The 24,530-nt window shown below is 42.3% G+C and overlaps 1 protein-coding gene across 2 annotated transcripts in view; it reads left to right on the top strand.

Annotated features, from left to right (window-relative positions):
* The window catches only part of LOC146395032 (uncharacterized), a 273,628-nt gene that overhangs the window by 75,456 nt on the left and 173,642 nt on the right, over positions 1-24,530 (top strand). Inside the window, exon 1 of one of the 2 annotated variants that reach the window (XM_085005884.1) lies at positions 22,388-22,486. The exons of the other annotated variant lie outside the window; for it this stretch is intronic. The gene's annotated coding sequence lies outside the window, so the exon portion shown is untranslated. Of the gene's footprint in view, positions 1-22,387; positions 22,487-24,530 lie in introns of those variants that run through there. 2 annotated transcript variants of the gene reach the window in all.

Genomic DNA, 24,530 nt, shown 5'->3' with positions numbered 1-24,530 from the left:
GTCACCCTGGAGTAGGGTGGGTTCCTAATCCAATATGACCGCTAGTCTTATCAAAAGGTAAAATTCGGACACAAACACTCAAGAGCGAGGGGGATGTGAAGAGACACAGGGAGAAGATGGCCATCTACACGCCAAGGAAAAAGATCGGGGACATAACCTTCCCTCACAGCCATCAGCCATCAGAAGAAATCAACCTGATTTCAGACTTTTAGCTGCCAGAACTGTGAGACATCACATTTCCGTTGGTTAAACCACCCAGTTTGTGGTACTCTGTCCTAGCAACCTGAGTTAACCAAGATCCCCACCAAACATTGGCATCATGGCTTCAAGTAGAGGGGATATGCGTTTATTGAGGTGTAGCCTCAGCCTGTCAGAGTTGCTCACTTTCCTCTGCGCTGCCAGGGGGAACTTGAATCTTTTCCCCAGAGGTGTGTGGGTTATGAATTCAGTATGGCTCAACATGAGGAGCTTTTGTGTTTTAAAAATGTATTGGAGGAGGGTAAGAACTCCCAGATTAGCTTTCTTTTATTTTGTGGAATGTTGAAGAGGGGAGAAAAAGAGAAAGAAATGGCCCTCAGGGCACTTTAGTAATACTTACTTTTAACCATCAGTGAAAGAATTCACAAGTTATTGATGGGATATTTTTAAGGAGAGAAGGTATTTTTGTGGATTTCCTTTTCAAATGGCAAAAAAAAAAAAAAAAAACCACCAAAAAAGCAAAAACCGCACCCCAAACCTCTCACTTTATTTTCTTAAAGAGTTGTTGTACTCCATAATCTTCATCTCAACTCTGTCACTTAATTTTTAGTTTCCTCTGAATTTCAGCCCTTAGTGGTCAGTATTCTTTAATTTCGTGCCTGTTACTAATTGCCCAAGAGAAACATAATTTACTTTCTCTGATTTGCAAAAGGCATGTACATTTGTCTAAGGGACAGATTATATAATTATACTTTTAATTTTATGATAATGGTGGTGAGCTATTAGTATTAATAAAGTCTATGCATGCAATAATTTGAATTTTGAACATGACTGAATAGGAAGCAAGCAGAAAGAAATATGGTGTCTAGAAAGAGAACTGGACTTGGAATAAGAAAATATGAGGGGGGGTTGGCTTTTTTTGTCTTTTGGGGGCTACAGGTGCAGCCTATGGAAGTTCGGAGCCACAGCCTATGGCCTACGCCACAGCCACAGCAACACCAGATCCTAGCTGAGTCTGCAGCCTACACCAAAGCTCATGGCAATGCCAGATCCTTAACCCATTGGATGAGGCCAGGGCTCAAACCCACATCCTCATGGATACTAGCTGGGTTTGTTACTGCTGAGCCACAATGGGAACTCCAAGAAAATCTTAGTTTAAATGCCAGCTTTGACTTCCTACCTGTGAAATTGTGAGCCAATCACATAACCTCACTGAACATTGTTCCAGACTATAAGATAGTGACTTGCTCCATTTGTTTATTCACAGAATTAAAATTAGAAAATGTACATCAAATCATCTGGCATGATGCCCACATACAGGTATGCCCTAAAAAATAGCTCTTGGGAATTTGTTAAATTGAAAGCTAAATGGATATTGCTTACATTCCAATGGTTCTTTTTAAATTTTTATTTAGTTTATTTATTTATTTAGTCCTTTTAGGGCCACACCTGAGGCATATGGAGGTTCCCAGGCTAGGGGTCAAATCAGAGCTGTAGCACCCGGCCCATACCACAGCCATAGCAACACAGGATCTGAGCCTTGTCTGTGACCTACACCACAGCTCACGGCAACCCTGGATCCTTAACCCACTGAGCGAGGCCAGGGATTGAACCTGCGTCCTCATGGATACTAGTCAGGTTCATTACCGCTGAGCCACGACGGGAACTCCTCTGTTTTTTAAATAGCATATTTCTTCTCAAATTTGAATGCTTCTTAAAATTATGTACAAAGGATCTAACTTATAATCTATTTTTCAAGGCACCTAGTTTTGGGATGTCATTTAATATTTACTGAGGGTTTGCTGTGTACCAGAAAGTGTTTATCATTTATTATCTCATCCAGTCCTTATAAAAACCAGAGGAGACACCATCATCACTCCCATGAGGAAACTGAGGCTTAGAGAATAAATGCAGAGTCCCAACTAAGAAGGGAGAGAGCTTAGCTAGGAAGAGGCATAGGGTGGGGACTGAGCTTTTGACCTCTGCATTAGGCTGCCTCCCTATAATAGAGAAATTATCCTGAGCACCACCCTCTCACCATCCAGAAGAGGCTTATGGAGAAATAAGCCTCTCTCTCCTTTATTGAGAGAGATAACTAGCAAAAGGGATTAGATTTATTACTACCACAGCATAAAGGATGAAGACCTCTCAAAGATCACTGCTGTCTTTAATCTCTTCTTGAAAGAAAAGTCTTGGGAAAAGATAAATGAAAGTGAATGATGCCCAGCCTTGGGAGAGAAATGGTTTCCCACATCTGAGATGACTCACATCTTAACCTTTTTGCTCTAATTTCTCTCTTTGTACGTATCCTGTGATTTACTCCCTGGATGATGGCTCTGCAGCAAATTCCCAGCCAACGCACACAGACATTATCCATTTCAGAAGAGACATGCACTCTGCTTGTAAGTGGTCACTTTTCCCCTGGCTTCCCATATTTCTTTTCCCTGGAGGATACATTGTCGACCATGAAGTAGGTTAGGAAGCAGAACCGTCTCACGCAATAAAAATGGCAGGTTGATTTTGTGACCTTTGGCTACGTTGGTTACAACTGATTGATCCTAGGTATCGGTGACTCCTGTAAATTCCTCCTGGGACTGCCGTGGTGCTTATGTGAGCTGGTTTTGCAATGTGGCCTACCTAGGGTTGATCCTGCCCGATAATTCGGGGCTGACTCCCTTGATTTTTGTCTCATCAATCTGGTTCATTTTGCCTCAGACACACATTTTTTCTCCTAGAGATTATCTCCACAAACCCCAGTGCTGAGAAGAATGAATTCCAATAAAACCCAATAAATCTGACAGAAAAATGTGGACTTAGAGATCCACACAGACCATGAGGACTGTCGCATTAAAGGCTCCTGGGGATTTTTTTATGACTTTTTTCCCCCCTCTCTCTAATGCTTGGTCTCTTGCTTCCATAAATTGTATGGGCTGGCTTTTCATTAACTCAGAAAGCTGAAATAATTCTTTGTAAAGAATTCTTTAGTCACACATGATTCAAAAGTTCACCAAGATCAAAGCCAGTCGGCTTTGTGGCGGGCCCAACACCATATATTTCATGTAAATGGTGTGGCTTGCTGCCTTCTCAGCTGGAGTTGTTCCAATTTCACATCCCTTCTGCAGATAATGGGACCCTCTGATGCTGTCCCCAGCAAAAGGGGCTGCTCTGTGTTGATCCCGTCTCCCTCAGGAGCCCATAGAGATGCCATCTGTACAGGCCAGCAAAGTCATCCTGACACTCCCCTCAATATTATCTGAAATTTCATGAGGCACGGGCGTGCTTCTTGGCCCTAGGGGGTCTGGAGCAGACGGGAAATGGAGCAGAGAAATGCTTCATTGTTCAAATTTCTTCTTTTACTCTAACTCCCTCTTTGGGAAGGTGGGGTGTATTAAAGGGGCCCAAAGGTGAGGCTAAAATAAACCAAGAGCAGCAAGAGCAGACAGTCTTCTTCTTGGGGATACCGCTCTCTTGTTCTTAGACTGTCTTATTGTCCTCACGTTTTTCATTTAAAATGTACGGGCACAGGAGGAAATGATGTGTGAGCGATATTGGGGAAAGAACTTGACAGTTGGGCTATAACAGTAACAGTGCTGAAATAACAGAGGGCCTTTCAAGTGGCTGGCCACTACCAGGCATCCTGTCATTGTAGGTAGAAGCCCAGAGCTGTTCAGACTCACCACACACTTGGACAGAAGCAAAGAAAGAGTAAATTCTTCATGATACAGAAGAGAAAAAAGGGTGTCTTGGGCAAGTGAACCCCAGAAGCTCTCGGCACCTGTTTACTGTGCACCTGTTGGCTGCTGCATGGATTATCTGACAGCCATCTGAGTCAGTTTCCAGATGAGTCCATGGGATGCATGAGCATTTGGTCCCATGCATGGCCAGTAGTGGCCATGATAGCTGAGAGAGCTTCCGGGGACTCAGAGGAGGCCCAGAGATGCAAGACAAAGGTAGGAAATGATGGAGAGGCAAGGGATGTCCCTGAGAAGGACATCATTGAGGGATGTGCCCTCATGGAGAAAGAGATTCAAGGAAGAGATGTTCAGAGTCAGCCAGTTTCAGGAGGTAGTGGATACCCACACCTGGCATACTGCTGAGTGCTTAAATTGGCCATCCTTTATCCACTTGGTAGTCTGGGTAATTTCTCAGGGACTTTAGCAATCTAGGTCACATGGCCTTTTCATTACACTACAAAATTCAAACTCTAAAATAGTCAAGTTCTGGTTCATCTTTCCCTTGGCTGGCACGAGTAGGGGCCAACAGCATTATCCCCTTCTGCCTTAGTTTTTCGCATCTCTGTTACAGGATCAAAGTAACTAAGGCTTAGCTTATTTTGTCAGCATGTTAATGAATATAATAATATAGGGACTCATTCAAACTTGTAGGAAAATACTCAGTTTGCCAACAGAATGGAAATATTGACAGTGAAGTTAGAAGAACAAAAACTGGTTTTCTATTACTCCCAACAATAGCTCATACATCACAGAAATTGCAAGTCAGCCTCCCCTCCTTCCTCCATAAGGAGCAAACTGTATTTTCAAAAATGGAAGCATCTGGTTAAATATTAAATAGGAGAGTCATCCTTCTGAGGTCTCGCATTGCCAGCACTTAGGTAGCAGTTAAGTAAGATGGCCGTTGGCTTTGACGGCCGTGCATTTATGATGCTGTATAAATAATAACTGACAGCAATTCCACGGTGATCCTTCCAACAGTCTCGCCTCTCTTGGCACTTTCTTTAGTGGCTTATATGTACACATGTGCACACATACACACACACACACACACACACACACACACTTTGTCTGACTATCATAATAGCTATCGTCTTCTCCCCTCCCCCTTTCTTTCAACAGATGTGTCCATTTTTAGTTAATGCAAAGGAAATGGCAGCTTTTAAAGGTAGCCTTTTGCACTGGGAAAGGGCTGCATTAACTGTAAAAACCTTTTAGCTGCACAGTTTTGATATTCAGACTCCCCTCCCCAGACATTGCCCCCCCAGGCCTGCATTTCCCTTCAAGCGTACTGAGTATTAGAAGGGATTGCTTACTGGGCTGCAAAGGAGCAACTCGCAGCAGCAGCAGTAGCAACAGCTGAGAAACTTTAGCTCTCAATTCCTGGGCCAGGGAGTAGTGACATTTTAAGCCTCTGACAAAGTAATATTTGTGTATTCAAAAAACATTTTACAGAAAAATTTGTTGTGCCAACCTAGGCTCCAGATGCTAATGGTATTTGTCTAGGTCGTTGGCCAAACAAAAACAGATTCACACATATGAAGCAGAAGGACACTTGAAATAATAACTTACATTTTCAGATTGTCTCAGTATGTGCTTAGTGTGTGAGCTCAGGAGACTGTGAGATCCACAGAGCCCCTGTGAGGAGAAGCTTCAGCCATAAACTCAAGTGAATCCATACAGGACAGAAATCTTGCACGTTTGTGATGTAGGAAAATCCCTCCCGACGATGGAGAATGCCCCCCGCCCCCCCCGTGTGCTAACTCAGATGGTAGGAGAGAGGGCCTAGGGATGCAATTCCTGTGAGAAAGATTCTGGAAGGTAATCATACTTGAACCCATCTGGTACCTAAGGCCTCATACTTTAGCTAGCGAATGCATCCTACAGGCCGTATTCAATGGAGTATGTTACCAGAAAGATGAACCTCTCTCCCTTCCACCTTGTCCTGATGCCCAAGTATTGAGAATGCACGAAATAATCTGAAGAGTCTATAGCACTCTCTGGAAATTTACAAAGGCAGGAAAATCCAGGTTGTAGAATTGTCAATTCCATCATGGCTTGAACCTTGTTAGTCACTGGAAAGAAACTCTACAAGGATTGCATCTCTGTTGGTATTCATACCTTGGACTTAAAGAAATGCCTTGTGACAGACAGTTTTCCTGCTCTACCCTCCTCCCCATTTCTGAGAAAAGCCTTGTAACCTATGTGCTCCTAAAAGCTCCTTCCGGAAAAGATGACAGAGGCCTGCTTCCTTTATGAATGCGTTTGACTATTACGTTAGAAGTTTGCCATGTTTCCATACTCTTTTAGGTGGAACTGAAAGCCACTGACAAGATAGACCCTTCATAAACAGTTTGAGCACCAACTATACACATTAAGTTTGGAGAGATATGAAAGTTTTCAAAAAGGATAATGGCTGCACCTTCCTCTGCTGAGCAACCCATGTCAACAATGCAGATAAACTCCATCAGGACAACCTACTAACTCCTGAATAGGAGTTTCTGTTCTTGAATATTTCCTATGAGTTCTACCAGCAGATGAAATCTCCCCCCAACTGGTCAAAGTTTCTTCTCCCTTCATGTCTCATGTCTACCCAGCCCACAGATCGTAATGGTTCCCAAACTTGGCTTTCAGTGGAATCACCTGAAGAGGTTTAAATACACTGACCTTCACTTTCCTGAGGTTTTGATGTACTTGGTCTGAGATGCACTGCAAGGGATTTTATTGATCAGCCAAAACTGAGCACCACTGCTGAACTCACATCCATTTCCTCATGACTGTTTCTCAGTAACAGGCCACAACCAATCCAGCTGCTGGGCATGTCTTCTCCATTCTTGCCTGCCCCATGCCCTCTCTTATGCCCAGCATATGGGTCTTCATATGTTTGCCAAATGAACTTGACCAAAACAAGGTCTTCTGATACCAAGAATAATTCAGATTCTTCTAGGCTGCAGTTTTCAGAAAAAAACATTGTGGGAAACTGTATTAGGTTTCTATTGCTGCCATTATGACTCACCACCAATTTAGAAGCGTAAAATATATTTACTTCCAACCCAAAAGTATTTCTATCAACCCGTTTATTATCTCACAGTTCTATAGGTGGTAGTTCTGTGCAAGTCTGACATAGGTCTCACCAAGCTAAAATCAAGGTGTGGCAGGGCTGTACTTCTTACTGGAGGCTCTGGGGGAGAGCCTGCTTCCAGGCTCATTGAGATTGTTGGTGGATATCATTTCCATGTGGTTGCAGGACTGAGGTTCTTGTTTCTTTTCTGGCTGTTGACCTTGGTCATTTTTAGCTTTAAGAGGTCACCTGCATTCCTTGGCTCCTGGATCCTTCCCTCTGTCTCCAAAGCCAGCAATGGCTGTTTGAGTCCTTCTTATGCTTCAGATCTTTCTGACTCCCTTTCCAGCTCCTCGGTCCTCTCTCTCCCTCTTCCTCCACATCTCTCTGACTCACTCCTCCACCTTCCTCCTCTGCTTTTCAGAGCCCTTGTGATTACATCAGGCTCACTCAGATAATCCAGGACAATCTCCCTATTTTAAAGTCAGCTGATTAGTGACCTTAATTTCCTCTGCAAAATCCTTTCAGAGGAATGCTTAGGTTAGTGTTGGATTAAATGTCCAGGGGTGAGAATCTCGGAGAGTGTCTTAGAATTCTGTCTTCCACAGTAGTGGTTTTTGGAGAGAACAAGAAACCCCTTTGTGGACAGGAAGTTGCTAGAGGTCAGGGCCAGGATCAACCAGTAGAGGAATGTTTTGAAATAATTATTATTTTAGCAGTGAGCATAGATGTCTACAGATGACAGACCCTGAGGCTGTTAGAGCAAATTGGGGAGAAAAGACTCATGTTTATCCCAGGCTTTATAATTTACAAAGACTTTTCAAGAATTGACTTAGATGTTTGAATACTGGACTGTGTGCAGAGAGCAGGCAGGGAGTCTCTGAGATGCCTTAGGGACTGCTGACAGGTGGGGAGGATTTGAATACCAGAGGTTAAACTGGCAAGGTTCTGCCCTCTCCCAGTCCTCAAACTGGAACAGCTCTGCCTTTTTTTTTTTTTTTAATTATAGTTGATATACAATGTTGTGCTAATTTCTGCTGTACAGCAAAGTGACCCAGTCATATACACATATATATTCCCTTTCTTATATTATCTTCCATCATGGTCTATCCCAAGAGACTGGATATAGTTCCCTGTGCTATACAGTAGGGCCTCATTGCTTATCCATTCTAAATGTAAAATTTGCATCTACTAACGCCAAACTCCCAGTCCATCCCGCTTCCTCCTGCTCCCTCTTGGCAACCATAAGTCTGGAACAGCTCTGCTTTGATGAGTTTTGGGTATTGGATTCGAATGCAGATGATTTCTAAAGAAATATTTCTTCATGAAATGGTCTTCAGCGTGCCTTGTGAGGCAAATTGGGCAGCTTTGAATTTCCTCGTCTGGCTGGTGAGGAAACAGGTTCCTTGAGGTTCCAAAACATTCCCAGAATCCACTGCGCCAGTGCTGCTTCACTCTGCTCAGAACATGTTGGCAGTTGCTGCCCTGAACTGGCAGGTAGATCCCACTTATAAGCCATGTGATAAAAATCAGCTTTTTTTTCTCCCCCTCTGGTACAATCTCATTTAAACCCTCAAATACTAGAGTCCCACTTCATTGTTTTTTAAAGACATCAGACATGGCACTCAGTATCTTGGGCTTTTCCCACAAATCATGCTGTGCACCCATGAAAGATATTCAAAATGTTATGCTGGTGCTAAACTCAATTGCAAAAGAATTTCTCACACAGATAAACAACTGTGCGTGTGTGCGTGTGTGCTGGAGAAGGAAGGGGATCACTGAAACAAGTCCAAATCCCATATAGGAATCTACTTTGAAGAGGATGAGACTTATTTGGATGCATATACCTTTCTTGTGTATTTTTTAGAAGAAAAAAAAAAGTCACCTAATTTACCATATTTAGGTTTTGATAGATTTAATAAAGTCCTTTGAAATCACTGGAAAAAGGACAAAGAGGAAATGGAAAATATTCTGAGTCCATGGCATGTTATCAACCAAAATATTAAAGTTGTACGTTGCTAAGCTTTCAGACTTTACTCTTGCTTTTGCAAAGGGATGGGTTTTCCTTCTGGCTGCAGAATTTTTACAGTATTATTGAGGCTGTAAGAACACCGCTGTCTATATGAAAAGCATTAGCAGCGAGCACTAAGAGAAGCAGTTGATTTGCGGGGGTATTTCCTAGAGGGAAAACTATGCTCATCCATCTTTTTTCTTGTTTGAAGTGGGCCTCGCGCGGTTTCTAAGTGGGGGGCTTTGAGAAGGAGGGGGTAGCTAGAGAAGGGAGGGCAGTCAGGCGGGGCTGGGATGGGGGGAGTGTATCTGCGAAGAGCAGCCTCTGCGGCCGCCCCATCCCCGTCCCGGCTGCGGCTGCGCGCACAGACACCCGCGCATTAGCGGTGGGTTTAGCTGCAATATTCACAGCACATTTGCCGGGGTTCAATTGATCGCTTCAGGCAAGAGATAGCGTCAGCGAGGATGTGGTGCGGGGCGGCCTGGTGCTCAGGGGCTTCCGCTCTCACACATCATCAAGCCCCATTTTGAAATGGTTTGAATTAATGACACTTATTCAGACAAAGTAGGTAAATGGAAATGTTAGACAAGGCTTTTCACCTACTTTGCTGAACATTTCCCGTTACCTTGAGTGCTGGAAACTCTCCACCGCTTTGCTCAGCCCAAACGGGAGCGGCCTGTGCCTCTGCCCAAGTAGGGAGGATGGCGGGGTCGCGTAGGGGCTCAGTCGGGCCCATCCCAGAACGTGCTGGGGGACATGAATAACCCGACAGGGATGCCATTTCTCCCAAAGATTTTTGTAATGCTCATGACAATGTTCTGGCAGTTGGCAGCGATGTGTCCTGAGTAAGGACACTTCTGACAAATTTGCACACAGTAGCCTTTGAGGCTGGTGGTGGGGCAGCCAGGCATCACCGGGGAAACAAAGCAAAGGCTTTGGAGTCAGGATCCAGCGCAAATCCTCTTTGGCATTTGCTGCCTGCGTGATGTCAAGCGAAACACTTACACACCCTGAGCTTTGGTTTCATCATCCATAGTCAGAGATGCTATCAGGCTTAAATGAGATCTGTGGGGAGTGGTGATCATGGTAATAACTGCATGAGCTCGTGGTGGATGCTCATGAGTCATTAGGACTTTGTCCTCCTGTTCCTTCTCTACTTCCTACCAGATAATCTAGAGCCAAGGATCTTGTGACCCCACAGGAACACTAAAGCCTAAACGTGACGGGGCAGTACATGCTCACTTGGAGGGCTTGAGTTTGACAGCCTGCAAAGTCAACTGGTAGCGGATCCGGGAATTTGTTCCCAGGAAAGCAGCCAGCTTCCTTCCCCTGATGGAATGTGCAAGTTATCCCATGCTACCCTCCTCACCATAGGTGAGGAGCGAGGCAGACAGGGTCTAGGCAGGCCAGGAACTGAGTCGGGTAGTGAAAAACTAGTGGATGGAGGGCCCCTTTATTTTAAAATAAGGAGGGCAGCCCTGTGACGGGTCGGGTGTGGGCTTTCAACCGGAGGTGGAGGGCCCCAGGCGAGTAGGTGAACCTTGCTCTGTCTGCCCTTAGGACTTGCTCTGGGGAACTGCTCTGGGTTTCTGTTTGGCCGCTCTTTTGACTTTTTTATGTACATGGGGAGCAGGTTAGAGCATGACCTGGGGTCAAACTATCTGGATCCCAGTCCAGGCTTCATGTACTTACTGGCTGTGTGACCTTGGACAAGTTTCTTAATCGCTCTGTGCTTCAGTTACCACATCTGTTAAACAGGAGTAGTAATAAAATACCTACCTCACTGGGCGGTTGTGGTGATTACATGAGTAGGACTTAGGTTAATAAGTATTCAATACATGTTGACATTTTGTGCTAGTTAACTATGACATCATGTCACCTTCTTAGAATTGTAATTTATGTGATTCTAACATATCTTCAATGGATTTTACATACAAATTAACATTTTTATGGTATCGACAGATTGTTGATTTGGTTCCAGCACCCACTGTGGGGACAGTGAATAAACTAAACTGCTAGGTCTAGGTTCCCCAAGACCCCTCTGTTCCCCTTCAATTGAACCTTTGGCTGACTCTCCTAAGGCTAAGCTATAAAACTCCTTTTACAGATTGAAAGGTTTTTATTCTGAAAATATTATTTTCACTTTCCTTTCCAAAGGGGGTTTACTCTTCTCTAAGGGGACAATCTGAGTTCTCTTTCAGATTACATGTTTTTAGTAGAAATGTTCTAAGGGGAAAAGTATATGGTCAGATGAAAGACCTCAACCCCAGTTCTGTGTGCATTAGTGGGGGTTTTCAAATGCAAATATTTGATAAAAATATGTGGTTTTGTTTACTTATGTATATCTATATATTAAAAATGTTAACTTGAACTGAACCGTTTAACATGCTTAATCCGAGGCAGATGGAATGGTCAGTGAATTATTTTTGTAAACCACTTCTGTTGGCATTCAGAGCTTCCTTTCGTATTGATTCCATTCTGGACGACCACTTGAGGTTTCACCAGCATAAGCTGGTGCCAGACTCCACTTCAATGACATATGTGTTCGTTCCCCTGAAATACAACACAATTGCAAATTTCTTCAGCCCAAAGAACTGCTTTTGTAACTAATTAGACCAGACAGGGTGCTGTGCAGAAACCCCGGACACAACATCGCATCCTGATGGATATTCATACGGGCCAGCCTTTCACAAAGCGAACAATTACCCAAATAATTATTTCCTGCTGTGGACTCCTTTTTCTTTTTTTTTAATGCTTTGTTTGTTAAATCCTATTTTCCTTCCTACTTTCCTGTTGACTGCAGCTAAATTGAATTTGGTCCTCCCATCGCACATTGAGTCAGCAAAACGCTTTACTCTGTGGGGGGAAGGAATTAACCCTTTGAACGCTGCCTTTCCCATCAGGCCAGGACCCAACACCTGGTTCTCTCTTATTCCAACAGCAGAGCAAGAAGAGAGGAAGGGCTGTACTGATTTGGGAGAAAATGAAGAATGAGATAGAGACGGCGTATGTTGTATTAGAATCGTGACCATTTTTGGTAAAGAAAGTTCACGTCACTTTTCATATTGTCCCTCAGAATGTGGAATTATGAAAAGGCAGAGAAGAGTGTGCATAGCTTCATAAGTATAAGGAAGGAGGGTGCTTTTGACCAAAACCTTCTCTAGAAACATGGCATACATTTGAAGTGAAAGGGCAGGTTGTCAAACGAAATTCAGAGAAATTGGGATAATCACTTCTGTATGATGAAATTAGTAGACGTGAATTAGAAAAAAGGAGGGGCGACTTTAATTCAGATCACATCTCAGAGTAATCTGTGGTGGGACTACCCATCTCAGTTGTGGTTTCTCACTGTTTGAAGACTCAGGGGTGCTGGGCTGTGAGATCAGATAGCTGGATGTGCTGAGAGGTGTGAGATCCTGAGGAAAGAGGACCAGCTGTGAGAAATATCCTGGCCAATATCAGCAAGTGTGATTTTGTCAGGCGTGTTGTAGCTTCTGTCCGCCATTGTGTGAAAACTGTCCCCATCCGGTGAGAGTTTTTGAAACTTGCTGTAAGCAGAGACGGTGTCAGAGGCTGCATTTGGCTGTCAGTCCTGGAAATGTAGCTTATATTCCTGCAGGTGGAGTGTCTGGGTCAAAGCATTTTCCTGTTTGATGGAAGAGTCTCGAATTTCGCTCCTAGCTATTGTATAAAATTTTACTTCCACCTGCAGTATATGAGAGTACTTGCTTCCCCCCAGCCCACCCTACAAGGAACATGTAATCAGACGTTCACATTTTGCCAATATATGTTTAAACAATGTTATTTCAGTTCTGTTTTAATGTGAGTGAGGGAGCATCTGGTCATATGTTCAAGGGCCATATGTAATGTTTTTCCTGAACTAGATGATTCTATCATTTGGTAACTTTTCATTGGCTTGTTGATCTTTTTTCCTATGTATTTACAAAAGCTCTTTTAAAATGTCTGACACGTTCATAAGGATTTTAACCTTTGCTTTATCATATAAACATTTTTCACTTTGTTCTCACACATTTGACTTTTCTTTCAGTATTTTTTGCTATGCAAATTTTTTTTTTTTTTTTTTTTTTGCTATTTCTTGGGCCCCTCCTGCGGCATATGGAGGTTCCCAGGCTAGGGGTCGAATCGGAGCTGTAGCCACCGGCCTATGCCAGAGCCACAGCAACGCGGGATCAGAGCCGCATCTGCAACCTACACCACAGCTCATGGCAACGCCGGATCGTTAACCCACTGAGCAAGGGCAGGGACCGAACCCGCAACCTCATGGTTCCTAATCGGATTCGTTAACCACTGCGCCATGACGGGAACTCCCGCAAAAATTTTTAATTTTTTTATGTGGAGGTATTTATCAGTTATTTTTCTACGGCTTCTGCATGTTAAGTTATAGTTAGAAAAGCTTAAATTTTCTACTCTGAAGTAAAATAAAATGTTCCTATTTTTCTAAAAAATGTGAAATGATAAAGGAAAATAAGAGAAATAGAGGACATAAAAAGAATCATAAAAGGCTATTTCTGTTCAACTATATACAAGTAATTTTTTTACCTCTTTTGGCCACCCTGCATTATATGGGATTCCTGGGCCAGGGATCAGATCTGAGCTGCAGCTGCGGCACCACCAGATCCTTTAACCCACTGTGCCAGACTGGGGATTGAACCTACCTCCTGGCACTGCAGAGATGCTGCCAATCCCATTGCACCACAGCAGGAACTCCTATATACAAATAATTTTTACAGTTGAATGAAATAGCCAATTTTCCTGGAAAATAATTTTCCAAAACTGATCCCAAGAAAGAAAGAAAATCTAGACCAATTAGTTTCAACAGAAGAAATAGAGAAAGTTGTCAAAGACTAATCCCCACAAAAGCACCAGGCCCAGATGATTTCCCAAGCAACCATACCACATCTTTAAATAAAAATGATTCCGTAGCATAAAAAAAAGGACAACTTGTGGAGTTCCTGTTGTGGCTCAGTGGTAACGAACCTGACTGGTATCCATGAGGATGAGGGTTTGATCCCTGGCCTAGCTCAGTGGGTGAGGTGGCATAGGTGGCGGCTTGGATCCCATGCTGCTGTGGCTGTGGTGTAGGCTGGCAGTGGCAGCTCCGATTTGACCCCTAGCCAGGGAACTTCCATATGCGTGGGTGCGGCCCTAAAAAGAACAACAACAACAAAAAGGACAACTGCCAATTTCATTTAACAAAATGCATTACACTGATACTAAAAAGATTGCAGAAAAACCAAACAATAACCTTTCTTATGAATATTTATTCTAAAATCCTAAATATTAGAAAACATGTTTCAACAGCACATTAAAACAATAATGTTTTACCTAAGTAGATATTATTCTAGGAGTACAAGTTTGTTCAACATTAAGAAATCTATAAATCAATTCATAATATTAATCTAAGAAAAGTTGTCTATTTTGATAGATGCTGAATCATTTGGCCTAATCCCATGTACATTTTTGATAAAATGCTCATTACGTTATAGCAATCAGATATTTCATTGACATTACCTCAAGTCCAAAAGCCAGTACTATATTTAATGCTAAAAGCATTCCTATCAAAGTCGGGAATATTAGATAGATACCAGTATTATTTATCATTGTACTGGAGGCACAAAGTGATAGAATCAAATAAGAAGGAAAAATTACAGGTATAAAAATTAGAAAGGAGAAAGTGCAACTATAGCTGTTTGCAGAAGATATTACTGTAAATCTGTAGAACACGAGTGTCACCTGAAAGACTATTGAAACTGAAAAGGTTCAACAATACATCTTTAAAAGAAATAAATAGCTTTCATATAAATCAATAATTAGTTAGAAAGGGTAATGGAAAAACATTCCATGTTTAATGGTAACAAAAGAAGCAAAATACTTAGGAATAAACTTCATAAGAATAACAAAAACTCTATAAAGACAACATTAAAATCACTTCTGAAAAGCATGTACCACACATGTGTGCACACAGACACGCATATGCACATTGAGACACACACACCCACACATACCCACACACTTGAACAAATGTGAGACTCATCAATTCTTAGATTGATGGAGTTCCCGTCGTGGCGCAGTGGTTAACGAATCCGACTAGGAACCATGAGGTTGCGGGTTCGGTCCCTGCCCTTGCTCAGTGGGTTGACGATCCGGCGTTGCCGTGAGCTGTGGTGTAGGTTGCAGACGTGGCTCGGATCCCGCGTTGCTGTGGCTCTGGCGTAGGCTGGTGGCTACAGCTCCGATTCGACCCCTAGCCTGGGAACCTCCATATGCCGCGGGAGCAGCCCAAGAAATAGCAACAACAACAACAAAAAAGACAAAAAGACAAAAAAAAAAAAAAATTCTTAGATTGCTAAGTACCATAAAGACATCAATTTTCACTATTTATAAATTTAACATGATCACAACACAAAATAACCCACCGTACTTTTAAAAACTTGAGGTAATTCTAAATCAAGAAAGAAGAGCTGAAAAATTCTGGAAAAAAAAATAGAGCAATGGGGAAGGTTGTCCTATCAGATATTAAATATGTTATAATGACTCAGTAATATCAACAACATGGTACCAATCATGAATAAGCAGACAGATCAATGGGGCAGACTAAGAAGTCCAAAAATAAACCTCAGTATATGGAAATTTAATGTGTAGGAAATCAGTGAAGGATGCCTGTACTGCTCAGTAAGTGGTATTGGAATAAATCATAAAATCGTGGCCAAATAGAAAGAGGTAAACTTATATCATACCTCATGGCGAATACCAGGATGAATTCCAAAATGGATCAAAATTTCTATCTAAAAAGATTAGTGTATAACTTTCTTTTTTAAACTAATGGTAAGGTTGTTATGAACAAAGTGCTGTGTTAGTAAATATACCTCGCCACTTCATTTTTAATAGTTACATAGTACTCCATTCAACAAACTATCATCATTTGTTTAACTAAACTTCTATTTATGGATGTTCTAGGCTCTTTGCATTTTTTTTTTTTTTTTACTTTTATAAGCAAAGCTGAAATGACCATTTAATGGTGTAGTGGGGATTATTTCCCAGAAGAGCAAAGCAAATTTCTCCAAATTGAAGGTCAGTTATTATGTTTCCTATAGCTGCTGTAACAAATTACCACAAATTTAGTGCCCCCAAACAAAAGGAATTTACTCTTTCACAGTTCTGGAGGCCAGAGGTCCGAAATCAGTATTGCTGGACTGAAATCAAGGTGTTAGCAAAACTATACCCCTCTCTCCTCCCCTCTCCCACCAGCTCTAGCTTTTTCTCTTCCTCCTCCAGTTTCCAATGGCTTCTGGCATTCCTTAACTTGTGACTATCCTATTCCAATTTCTGCCTTTGAAACTATGTGGCCTTCTCTGTAGTCGAATCTTCCTCTGCCTCCTTATAAAATTACTATATTCAGGGACCATCTGGATAATCCAGGATAATCTCTCAATCTCAAAATCCTTAATAACATCTGCAGAATCCTTTTTTTTCCCCCATTAGAGGTAGTAGTCACTGATTTTAGGGATTAGAACTTGCAATTTTGGAGGGTGGGGTGAGCATGGGCTTTTTCCAGCTATCCCTGTTCTTGAAAACTTGTAGATTGTTCCAACTCTGGAGAAATTTTTTATCGGTGTAAATTTCTATGCAGATGCTAAGCTCTTGCTGAATTAGCAGGCTCCTTCTTACTCCTCATTCTTCTCCCTCTTTCCAGATCATTGCCCCAAACTTCCCCAGTTCCTATTCATCTAGGATGCTGGGCAGCTAGAGGATCCCTTAATCCTACTCCTAGACACCTGCTCATTCCCTAAGGGCTATATTCCCAAGGGCTCATCCTAATGTCTGGTTATCTCTTCCCTAAGGGGATTTCTTTTTGGCTTAGACAAGTTTTTCTGTCAGCTTTGCTGGTACGCAGCTATTCGTGTCATAATCACCACCTTCCTAAATGCTCCATGCCAGTGCTCCTTCTCCCTCGCATGTTTATCTTGCAGTTTCTGGTTAAGCAACTATATTATCTGCAGTAACAATAGCATTATCACCCCTTTCCCAACAAATACATTTCAGGTCTTGGCAATTTTAACAGAAAGGAAAAACAAAAACTTTTTGCAAATCATGTGCCCCTGGAAAAGTCCCAAGTCCCTGACTTTGTTTTTTGTGCTGGGCAATCCTTATCTACTTATTATTTGTGCCTTTTTTGGGGGGGAGGGGCTCAGCAAAGGGCCAAAAACCAGGGAACCCCCCGGAGACCCTTGACAACTGAACACCCAGCCCTAGAGTAGCTTGTGGAAATAAGCAAGTGGGAAATTCGACAGCCCACCTCCCGTTATGGTAAGAGTGTAGAACAAGCCCATGTCGCCTTGCTTTTCTGTGCAAACTCTTCCAGCATCTGCATAGAAACTTCCTTTATTTCATTTCTGGATTCCATGTGCTCCAGCGTACTGGAGAAGGGACGTGCAATGAAACCAGCAGGGACTCAGCACCTGAATCTTCCACGGGCAGAGAAATGATTTGTCCAAATTCTGTAATCTGGTTCAGTTTTAGTTTCCCAGTCAGTGAACTGGGCCCAATAAAGTCATGTCCAATGTTGCTATGAGACAGTGGATTTATACCTAGCACCATTCCTGACAGGCAGCATTGCAGCTTGGCCTCCCTTTCATACTCATGCTCAAACTCGTGCCTTGCTTTTCATCTGTATTTTCCCCCATGAAATCCAAGTTCTCCCCTTAGACTATGCTTATACTTAGTCAGCTACCATATGGTTTAATAATTAAAGTAATTGATCTTTTTCTTTATTAAGCCAGATAATATGCTAAGTGCCTTACAGGAATTTTCTCATTTAATCTATCTTTTCCTTAAAAAAAAAAAAAAATCGTGGAAACAATTGAAGCCTCATTTGCATTCCTTTCCAATCTCATCCCTCTCCCTCCAACACAAATTTGAAGTTGATGAGGATCTTTTCGGTTCGTTTTTTTTAAAAATACTTTTGCTACATTTCTATGGACAATATGTAGTAGAAAATAGTGTTGTTTTCTGTGTTTTAAAAATTTACCTAAGTGGTACTACATTGTACCCAAATGGTATTATATCTGTATTATATTTCCTTCTCCAACCTGATTTTTGGAATCAACAGTATATTTTAGAAATATATCCATGTAGCTCTAGTCCATGAATTTTAACTAGTACCATAGCTTATGGAATAAAAACCACTACTATTTATCTTTACATTCCTCTATTAATGGACAATTAGTTTCTTTTCAGATTTACAAGCAATTTTGCAATGACTATTCTTGTGTATGTCTCCTTTGTTCCCAAATATTTGTTAAGACGTATCCCTAACAGACAAACTATTTGGCATGCTTTTAAGACTGTCATTCTCTCCAATCAAATTTTACTCCATCTCCACCACCATCATTTCTAGCTTTACCAGCTGCATATGAGAATGTCCATTTGTCCAAATCATAACTGAGATTATATATTTTTATTCATTTAAATTTTTGCTGATCTAATGAAAACAAAACAGGAGTTCCCATTGTTGTGCAGGGAAAATGAATCTGACTAATATCCATGAGGATTTGGGTTTGATCCCTGGCCTCATTCACTGGGTTAAAGGATCCAGAGTTGCTGTGAGCTGTGGTGTAGGTGGCAGACACAGCTTGGATCCCACGTTGCTGTGGCTGTGGCATAGGCTGGCAGCTGTAGTTCTGAGTCAACCCCTAGCCTGGGAACTTCCATGTGCCTTGGGTGCCCCTAAAAACAAACAAACAAAAAAACAAAAAACCAAAAAAACCCCACCAAAAACCCAAAACAAAACCAAAAAGCCATCATTTTATACTTTTTATTTTCATATCTTTGATGCGTAGTGAAACCAAATATCTTTTCATGTACTCATTGGCCATTCGTAGTTTTTGTTTGAGTTGCCTATTCTTTATTTTCCATGTATTTTATAAATATGTTGCTTAATTTGCTGTTAATCTGGTTTTGTGTGGATTTTTACTCTACAAAACTTTTAACTCTTTATCTAGTTGAGTAGCTAAATCTATCAACATTTTCAACTGAATCCTTAAAATTTTTTTAGTTATTATGTTTAATTAAATTCCACAGTTATACCTGCTGTGTGAAAGACACTGTGGGTTACAAATAATAGTCATTTATCAGGGGGAACTTATAATTTAGTTGTGGGACAAGATACTCAATAAAATTATAGGCAATAATATAAACCATCTATGATGAGTGTCAAATACTTGGCACAAAAATTAGGTGATTTCACTTTGACTGACAGGAAGCTGGCCGTAAAAGGCACAAATAAATGCTGAATCACAGTAACTAGTTTAGCTTCGGTGACTCGTGGTAATACAGAATATTAGGGCTGGAATAGTCTTAAAAGCCATCTAGTCTAATCCTTCCATTTAAAATAAAAATACATCTTTCAGCATTGACTGAATTCCCACCAAAATGTCCTGCCAGCAGACCCAGCAGGAGCGCCAGTCCCAACCCAGAGTACCCCAAACCATGCCCTCCCCAGGCTCTTCCTGCTGTGGGCCTGTCTCTGAGAGCAGCTGTCACATGAGCCATCACAGCCCCCACAGACCCCAGAGATGCCACACCAGAGCCCTGACTACTGTGAGTATCCGTCCTCAGGCACTCTGGCTGCTGGCCCAGATCTGGGCTCTGTGAACTGCAGAGGAGCAGGGTTGCAGAGACAGATTGGAGGGCCAAGGAGCTGCCCCAGCCCAGTGCTTCCCTGCCCTCATTCTCTTTGCTCTACTGCATGGGGCTAAGTCTTGTGTTGATGGAGCGACTTTTCTAAGCCAAATGTTCTCTTTGACCTGAAAATTCAGTATTGTGTATCCTGACTTCTTCCTTCTTAATATCTTACAACTCATATGACATCCTTGTCATTGTCAGATCATTTGTGCATCATACAATTATTTACCTACCTTCCAAAGCCCAGGCACCCCAGGATATCTCTCTTTAAGGTAATAGCGAAGCATAATTAAGGGTTGGGATGGATCGGCACCTCTAAGGATACCTTCTTCTTCTTCTCCATCTTCTTCTTCACTCTTCCCCTCCTCTTCTTTTTCTTTTTCTTTTATTCTTCTTCCCCTTTCTCCCCCTCCTCCTTCCTTTCTTCCTCCTCCCCCCTCTGTCCTTCCCCCTCCTCCTCCCTCCTCCTCATCCTCCTCTTCCTTCTTCTTGTTTTGAATTAATTATAGACTCACATTGTAATAATAGCATAGAATGGTCCCACATACCTGTCACCCAGATTTCACCGATGATGCCTTCCTACATAAAATACATTATGAAGCAAGGAAATTGATTGCCTCGAAGCCATCAACTAGACTACAGATCTTACCATATTTTAGAGTTGTTACGTGCAGTCGTCTTTGGTATGTCATTTTGGTAAATAACTTTTGGTATTATTTGCGTATAATTCTATGAGATCACATGTGCAGTTTGGTATTCCAGAACTGTTCCATCCCACAAAGGAACCACCTGTATTCCCCTTTGTAGTCACACCCTCCTTCTCTTTTCTGTTCACTGGCAACCACCTCAAAAATGTAGTATCAATGGAATCACACAATGTGTGTGACCTTTTGAGACTGGCTATTTTTTACTCCGAATAATGCCTTTGAGATTTCTCCACATTGTTGCATATGTCAACACTCTGTTCCTTTTTATTGCTGCGTAGTATTCTGTGGTCTGGATGCACCACAGATTGGATTACCACTCATCTGTTGAAGGACATTGAATTGGCTCCAGGTTCTAGACAGGTCAATCAAGGTATTCAAGTGACAAACCTGATTTAATAAGTTAAATGCATAACAGTCATATGGCTATTTTACAAATGAGCCTTTTTAATCTTTATTCATTGAGAAAGGGGAGTCCTTTGTCCATTTCCAGGGGAGTTTGTTCCTACCTGCTTTAGGGGTTTTTGTAAAGGGAGGTCTAGGCATGTGATCATTCCAAGGCCATCCTTCTGATTTCTATCAATGATTGTCAGGCCTATGTTTGAGAAGACCAAGGCTGGTCCTCTGCAACTGGAAGTTACCTTTCCAAAAATTCTAGCTATTAAAACTTGTCATCTACTATGCGGATTCTCGTCTTGGGGCCTTTGTACCTTTTCATGTGGTTTTACTGCCTTCCATTTATCTCTTGAACATGGTGATCTTCATTGATTTTTCTGCTTGTTTGCTGACTACTCCTTCCATGAGAGCTGGACCTCGCTTCACTCTCTGCTGTCCCCCCAGTTTATAGCTTCTGGGCCAGTTATAAAGCTGGTGTATAAGTAGTGTTTTCAAATGAATGTGTGAATGAATTGTCTTCAATTCCTAAAAGAGACTTTTTTTTAAAATCCAAAAGACTCTTTACTTATAGTAAAGAGGAAAGACCACCAAATAGGTAGAGGAAAGGGGAACCATCCCAGGGCCTGAATTTAGAAAGTCTGACTTGGAATCTCATCCCTACCCCTTTCTGGCTCAGAATTTTATTTTATTTTATTTTATTGATTTCATTTCATTTCACTTTATTTCATTTTACTTTACTTTGTTTTATTTTATTTTATTTTATTTTTTTCTTTCTCCTTTCCTGCTTTTTAGACCTGAGGCACATGGAGGTTCCCAGGCCAGGGGTCCAATCGGAGCTACAGCCGCCAGCCACAGCAACACCAGATCCGAGCCGCGTCCGTGACCTACAACACAGCTTATGGCAATGCCGGATCCTTAACCTACTGAGCAAAGCCAGGGATCAACATCCTGGTTCCTTGTCAGATCCATGCCACAAGAGGAACTGCTAGCTCTACATTTTAAACAAAGGATTTAACTTCTCTGCCAAAGTCTTATCATTTGCAACAGAAATACATTGTCTTCACATGATAATTGTGAAGCTCGTGTAAGACAATTTTGCTAATGTTCTTCGAAAGACACTAAATAAATCTAAGGGATTCTCCCCATTGTCACGGTTATTATCTCCTCCTCTCTCCTTTTCTCCTTCCCTCCTCTCTCCTCCATTCTCATTCTCATCATCACCACCATCAGTACCATCTACATCCTTGGGTAAATAAAAGCATCCAGGCAACTGCGAATAGGAAATTATGGCATTCTGTGGCATTCCATCCACTAGAGGGCAACAGTTCCTACCAGCTCAGTCCAATGTCTTTTATTAAACATCAGGTTGAATTGCAATAATGGCAACTTAAGATCATTAATACTTATTTATTGTTAAAGGAAACACACATGTCCCTCCTAATAATTTTTCCATTCAGCAGGCTCCAGTTATTCTTGTTTGGTACATAATCTTCTAGCTCAAGCTTCTTCTGGAAATGTATGGCTGCCTTAAAATTTGTCTTTGAAAAAAATTAAGAATTTGTATTCTCTTTCTTTTTCTTAGCTTGGCTGGGTAAAATGATGAAAAAATCATGGCTCAGGACTGATGACGTAGGTATGCTTCTCTTTGGAATATTTATGTCCTTGGCATTGCTGCTGTAAGGTAAAGTAATTGCTGTAAGTTATTGGAGAATTCTTCCACTCCTCAGGTGGGAATTCTCCCACTATATTCTCTGTTGGCTGCACTGTCACTATATGTATTCCATACCAGGACTGGTGGATGGCGTTCTCTACCAAGAAACTGATCTTCTGAGTCCACGTGGTAGGGTCTAGGAATTCCCTCTGATGATTCTGATTGGTAGTTAGGTCAGCGGTGCAGGGATAGAGAGGCTAGGAAGTCTCTAGTGGGGCTTCACCGCAGATTATGAGTGCAGGGGGATCTTTGATATCTTGCTTTAACCTGCTGCCAGGGAAACCACACTAGAATAAACTGGTGCAACCACTTCCAAAGAAACAGAGAGAGAGAGAGAGAGAAAGAGACACACAGGCAGCCCAGTTCTTTCCAGTTAATGAGAACCAGAGAGGATATCAAACATTAGCAGATGCTTATTCATTCTGGAGAGGACCGTGTTTGTTCCATCATTGGTGGTTGAGCAATCCTGGGATACCTTTAGATGGACATCTATTAACTTTCATATCATACCATCATCTTTTATTAAGGAAGGCACCAAGGTATTTAAACGAGGTGGTTTTTACATTTGAGTGTCATTTATTCGTTCATTCATTCATGTGTTCATCTAATGCCAGTGGAAGGCCTACTATATGCCAGGAATTGGAGATTCAAAATGAAGTAAGATCAGGACCCTTCCCAGTCTCTCCCAGGACTGATATAAACCAGTAATGACCCCCAGAGGAGTACGTGCTGTAACTGAGCTAAGGGTGCAGGGCCATGAGAGCCCAGTGGAGATGGCGATTAGCTCTGTCTGTGGGTGACCTGCAAGGAGGTGGTGGTGGACCTTTGTCTATGTGCTATGGGATATGTTCCAGAAGGCAAAATTTTCATCTTGCTTCACCTCCTAAGCAAACCTTGGTTCATGTCTGTAGGAATGCTGGGTGAGAAAGATGCAGTCAGTTTTTATTGTTATCACTTCCCCTCCAAGCACCCCCAGCCCTGCCTGGTCTAAGTTGTGATTAGATTTGACAGTAGTGAATTGGCGTGTGCTGGCACACACTTCCTTAGAGTCCAGGGTGGGAAGCCAGATCTTGAGTCTGGGGTGCTGTTGGGAAAATGCCAGCTTCTTCCATCCTTCCTGTTATTTGGCCAAGGAGAGGAGTGAATGGAACTTGATTTCCTTTGGTAGGCACCACATTAACATTTTCCCAAGACAGGGCATCTGCTATGACTGATTTGGGGCCTCCGAGAAGAAGCACTGACTCAGGGAGAGGACGCTGAGGGCTCTGGATGGGGGAAAAGGCCCTGCCCAGGAGAAAACCCCGACCTTTCCCATGATGCCTTACATGACCATGGGTAATTTATTCTTCCTTCTTGGGAACCACACCCCTCTGTATATTAATTTGGTCATTTGCCAAGCATTGGCTTCTCGAAGTTGGAGCTTCAAGATACCTTTAAGATAAATTTGATGGCAGAAGCCTGGCTTTCTAGCACCTCTGGAGCTCTGAGCCCTGGTCTTGGGAGTATGGCTATTGAGCAGCTCCCCTAGGCAGTGTGAGACCTGACACCCAGCAGAGTGCCCAGAGCCACACACCCTCCAAGCTGTGACCAAGCCAGGGGCAGAGCCCAGCCCAGGGGACAGCACAGCCCACACTGCTGGCCTAGGAACATTTCAGAGCTGGCTCGCTCTGGCTCTGGCTGTGGTGTGGCCAGCTGGGACACTGAACCATTTGCTTGTTCTGTCGGCAGCCCTGAAGAACTGGAGCCCTTCCCCTGTGGGTGAAGTCTAAATTTAGTCCCAAGGAAGCTGCTTTCCCATTTTGCTGGAGAAAAGCTCTTTTCACTGGACTGGGCCTCGGCTTTGATTAAGTGGGAGGACCCACATCTGGGAATACATAAACTTTATTGTCCTTGGATGACAAAACGGTTTCCTTGCCTACTGGTTTTCCGCCTTTTTAGTCTGGACTGTGTTCGACTCTGCTTATGACTGTGTTGGCCAGGGCAAGTCATTTCACTGTGGTCTGAGCTCCCCTGG

Source organism: Sus scrofa, chromosome 18 (assembly GCF_054392235.1).
Source record: "Sus scrofa isolate SSC_HxYL_T2T_F1_AM1 chromosome 18, Sscrofa_HxYL_maternal_Yorkshire_Landrace_v2.0, whole genome shotgun sequence".
NCBI classification, from domain to species: domain Eukaryota; kingdom Metazoa; phylum Chordata; class Mammalia; order Artiodactyla; family Suidae; genus Sus; species Sus scrofa.
This window is presented reverse-complemented; position numbering and strand designations above follow the sequence as displayed.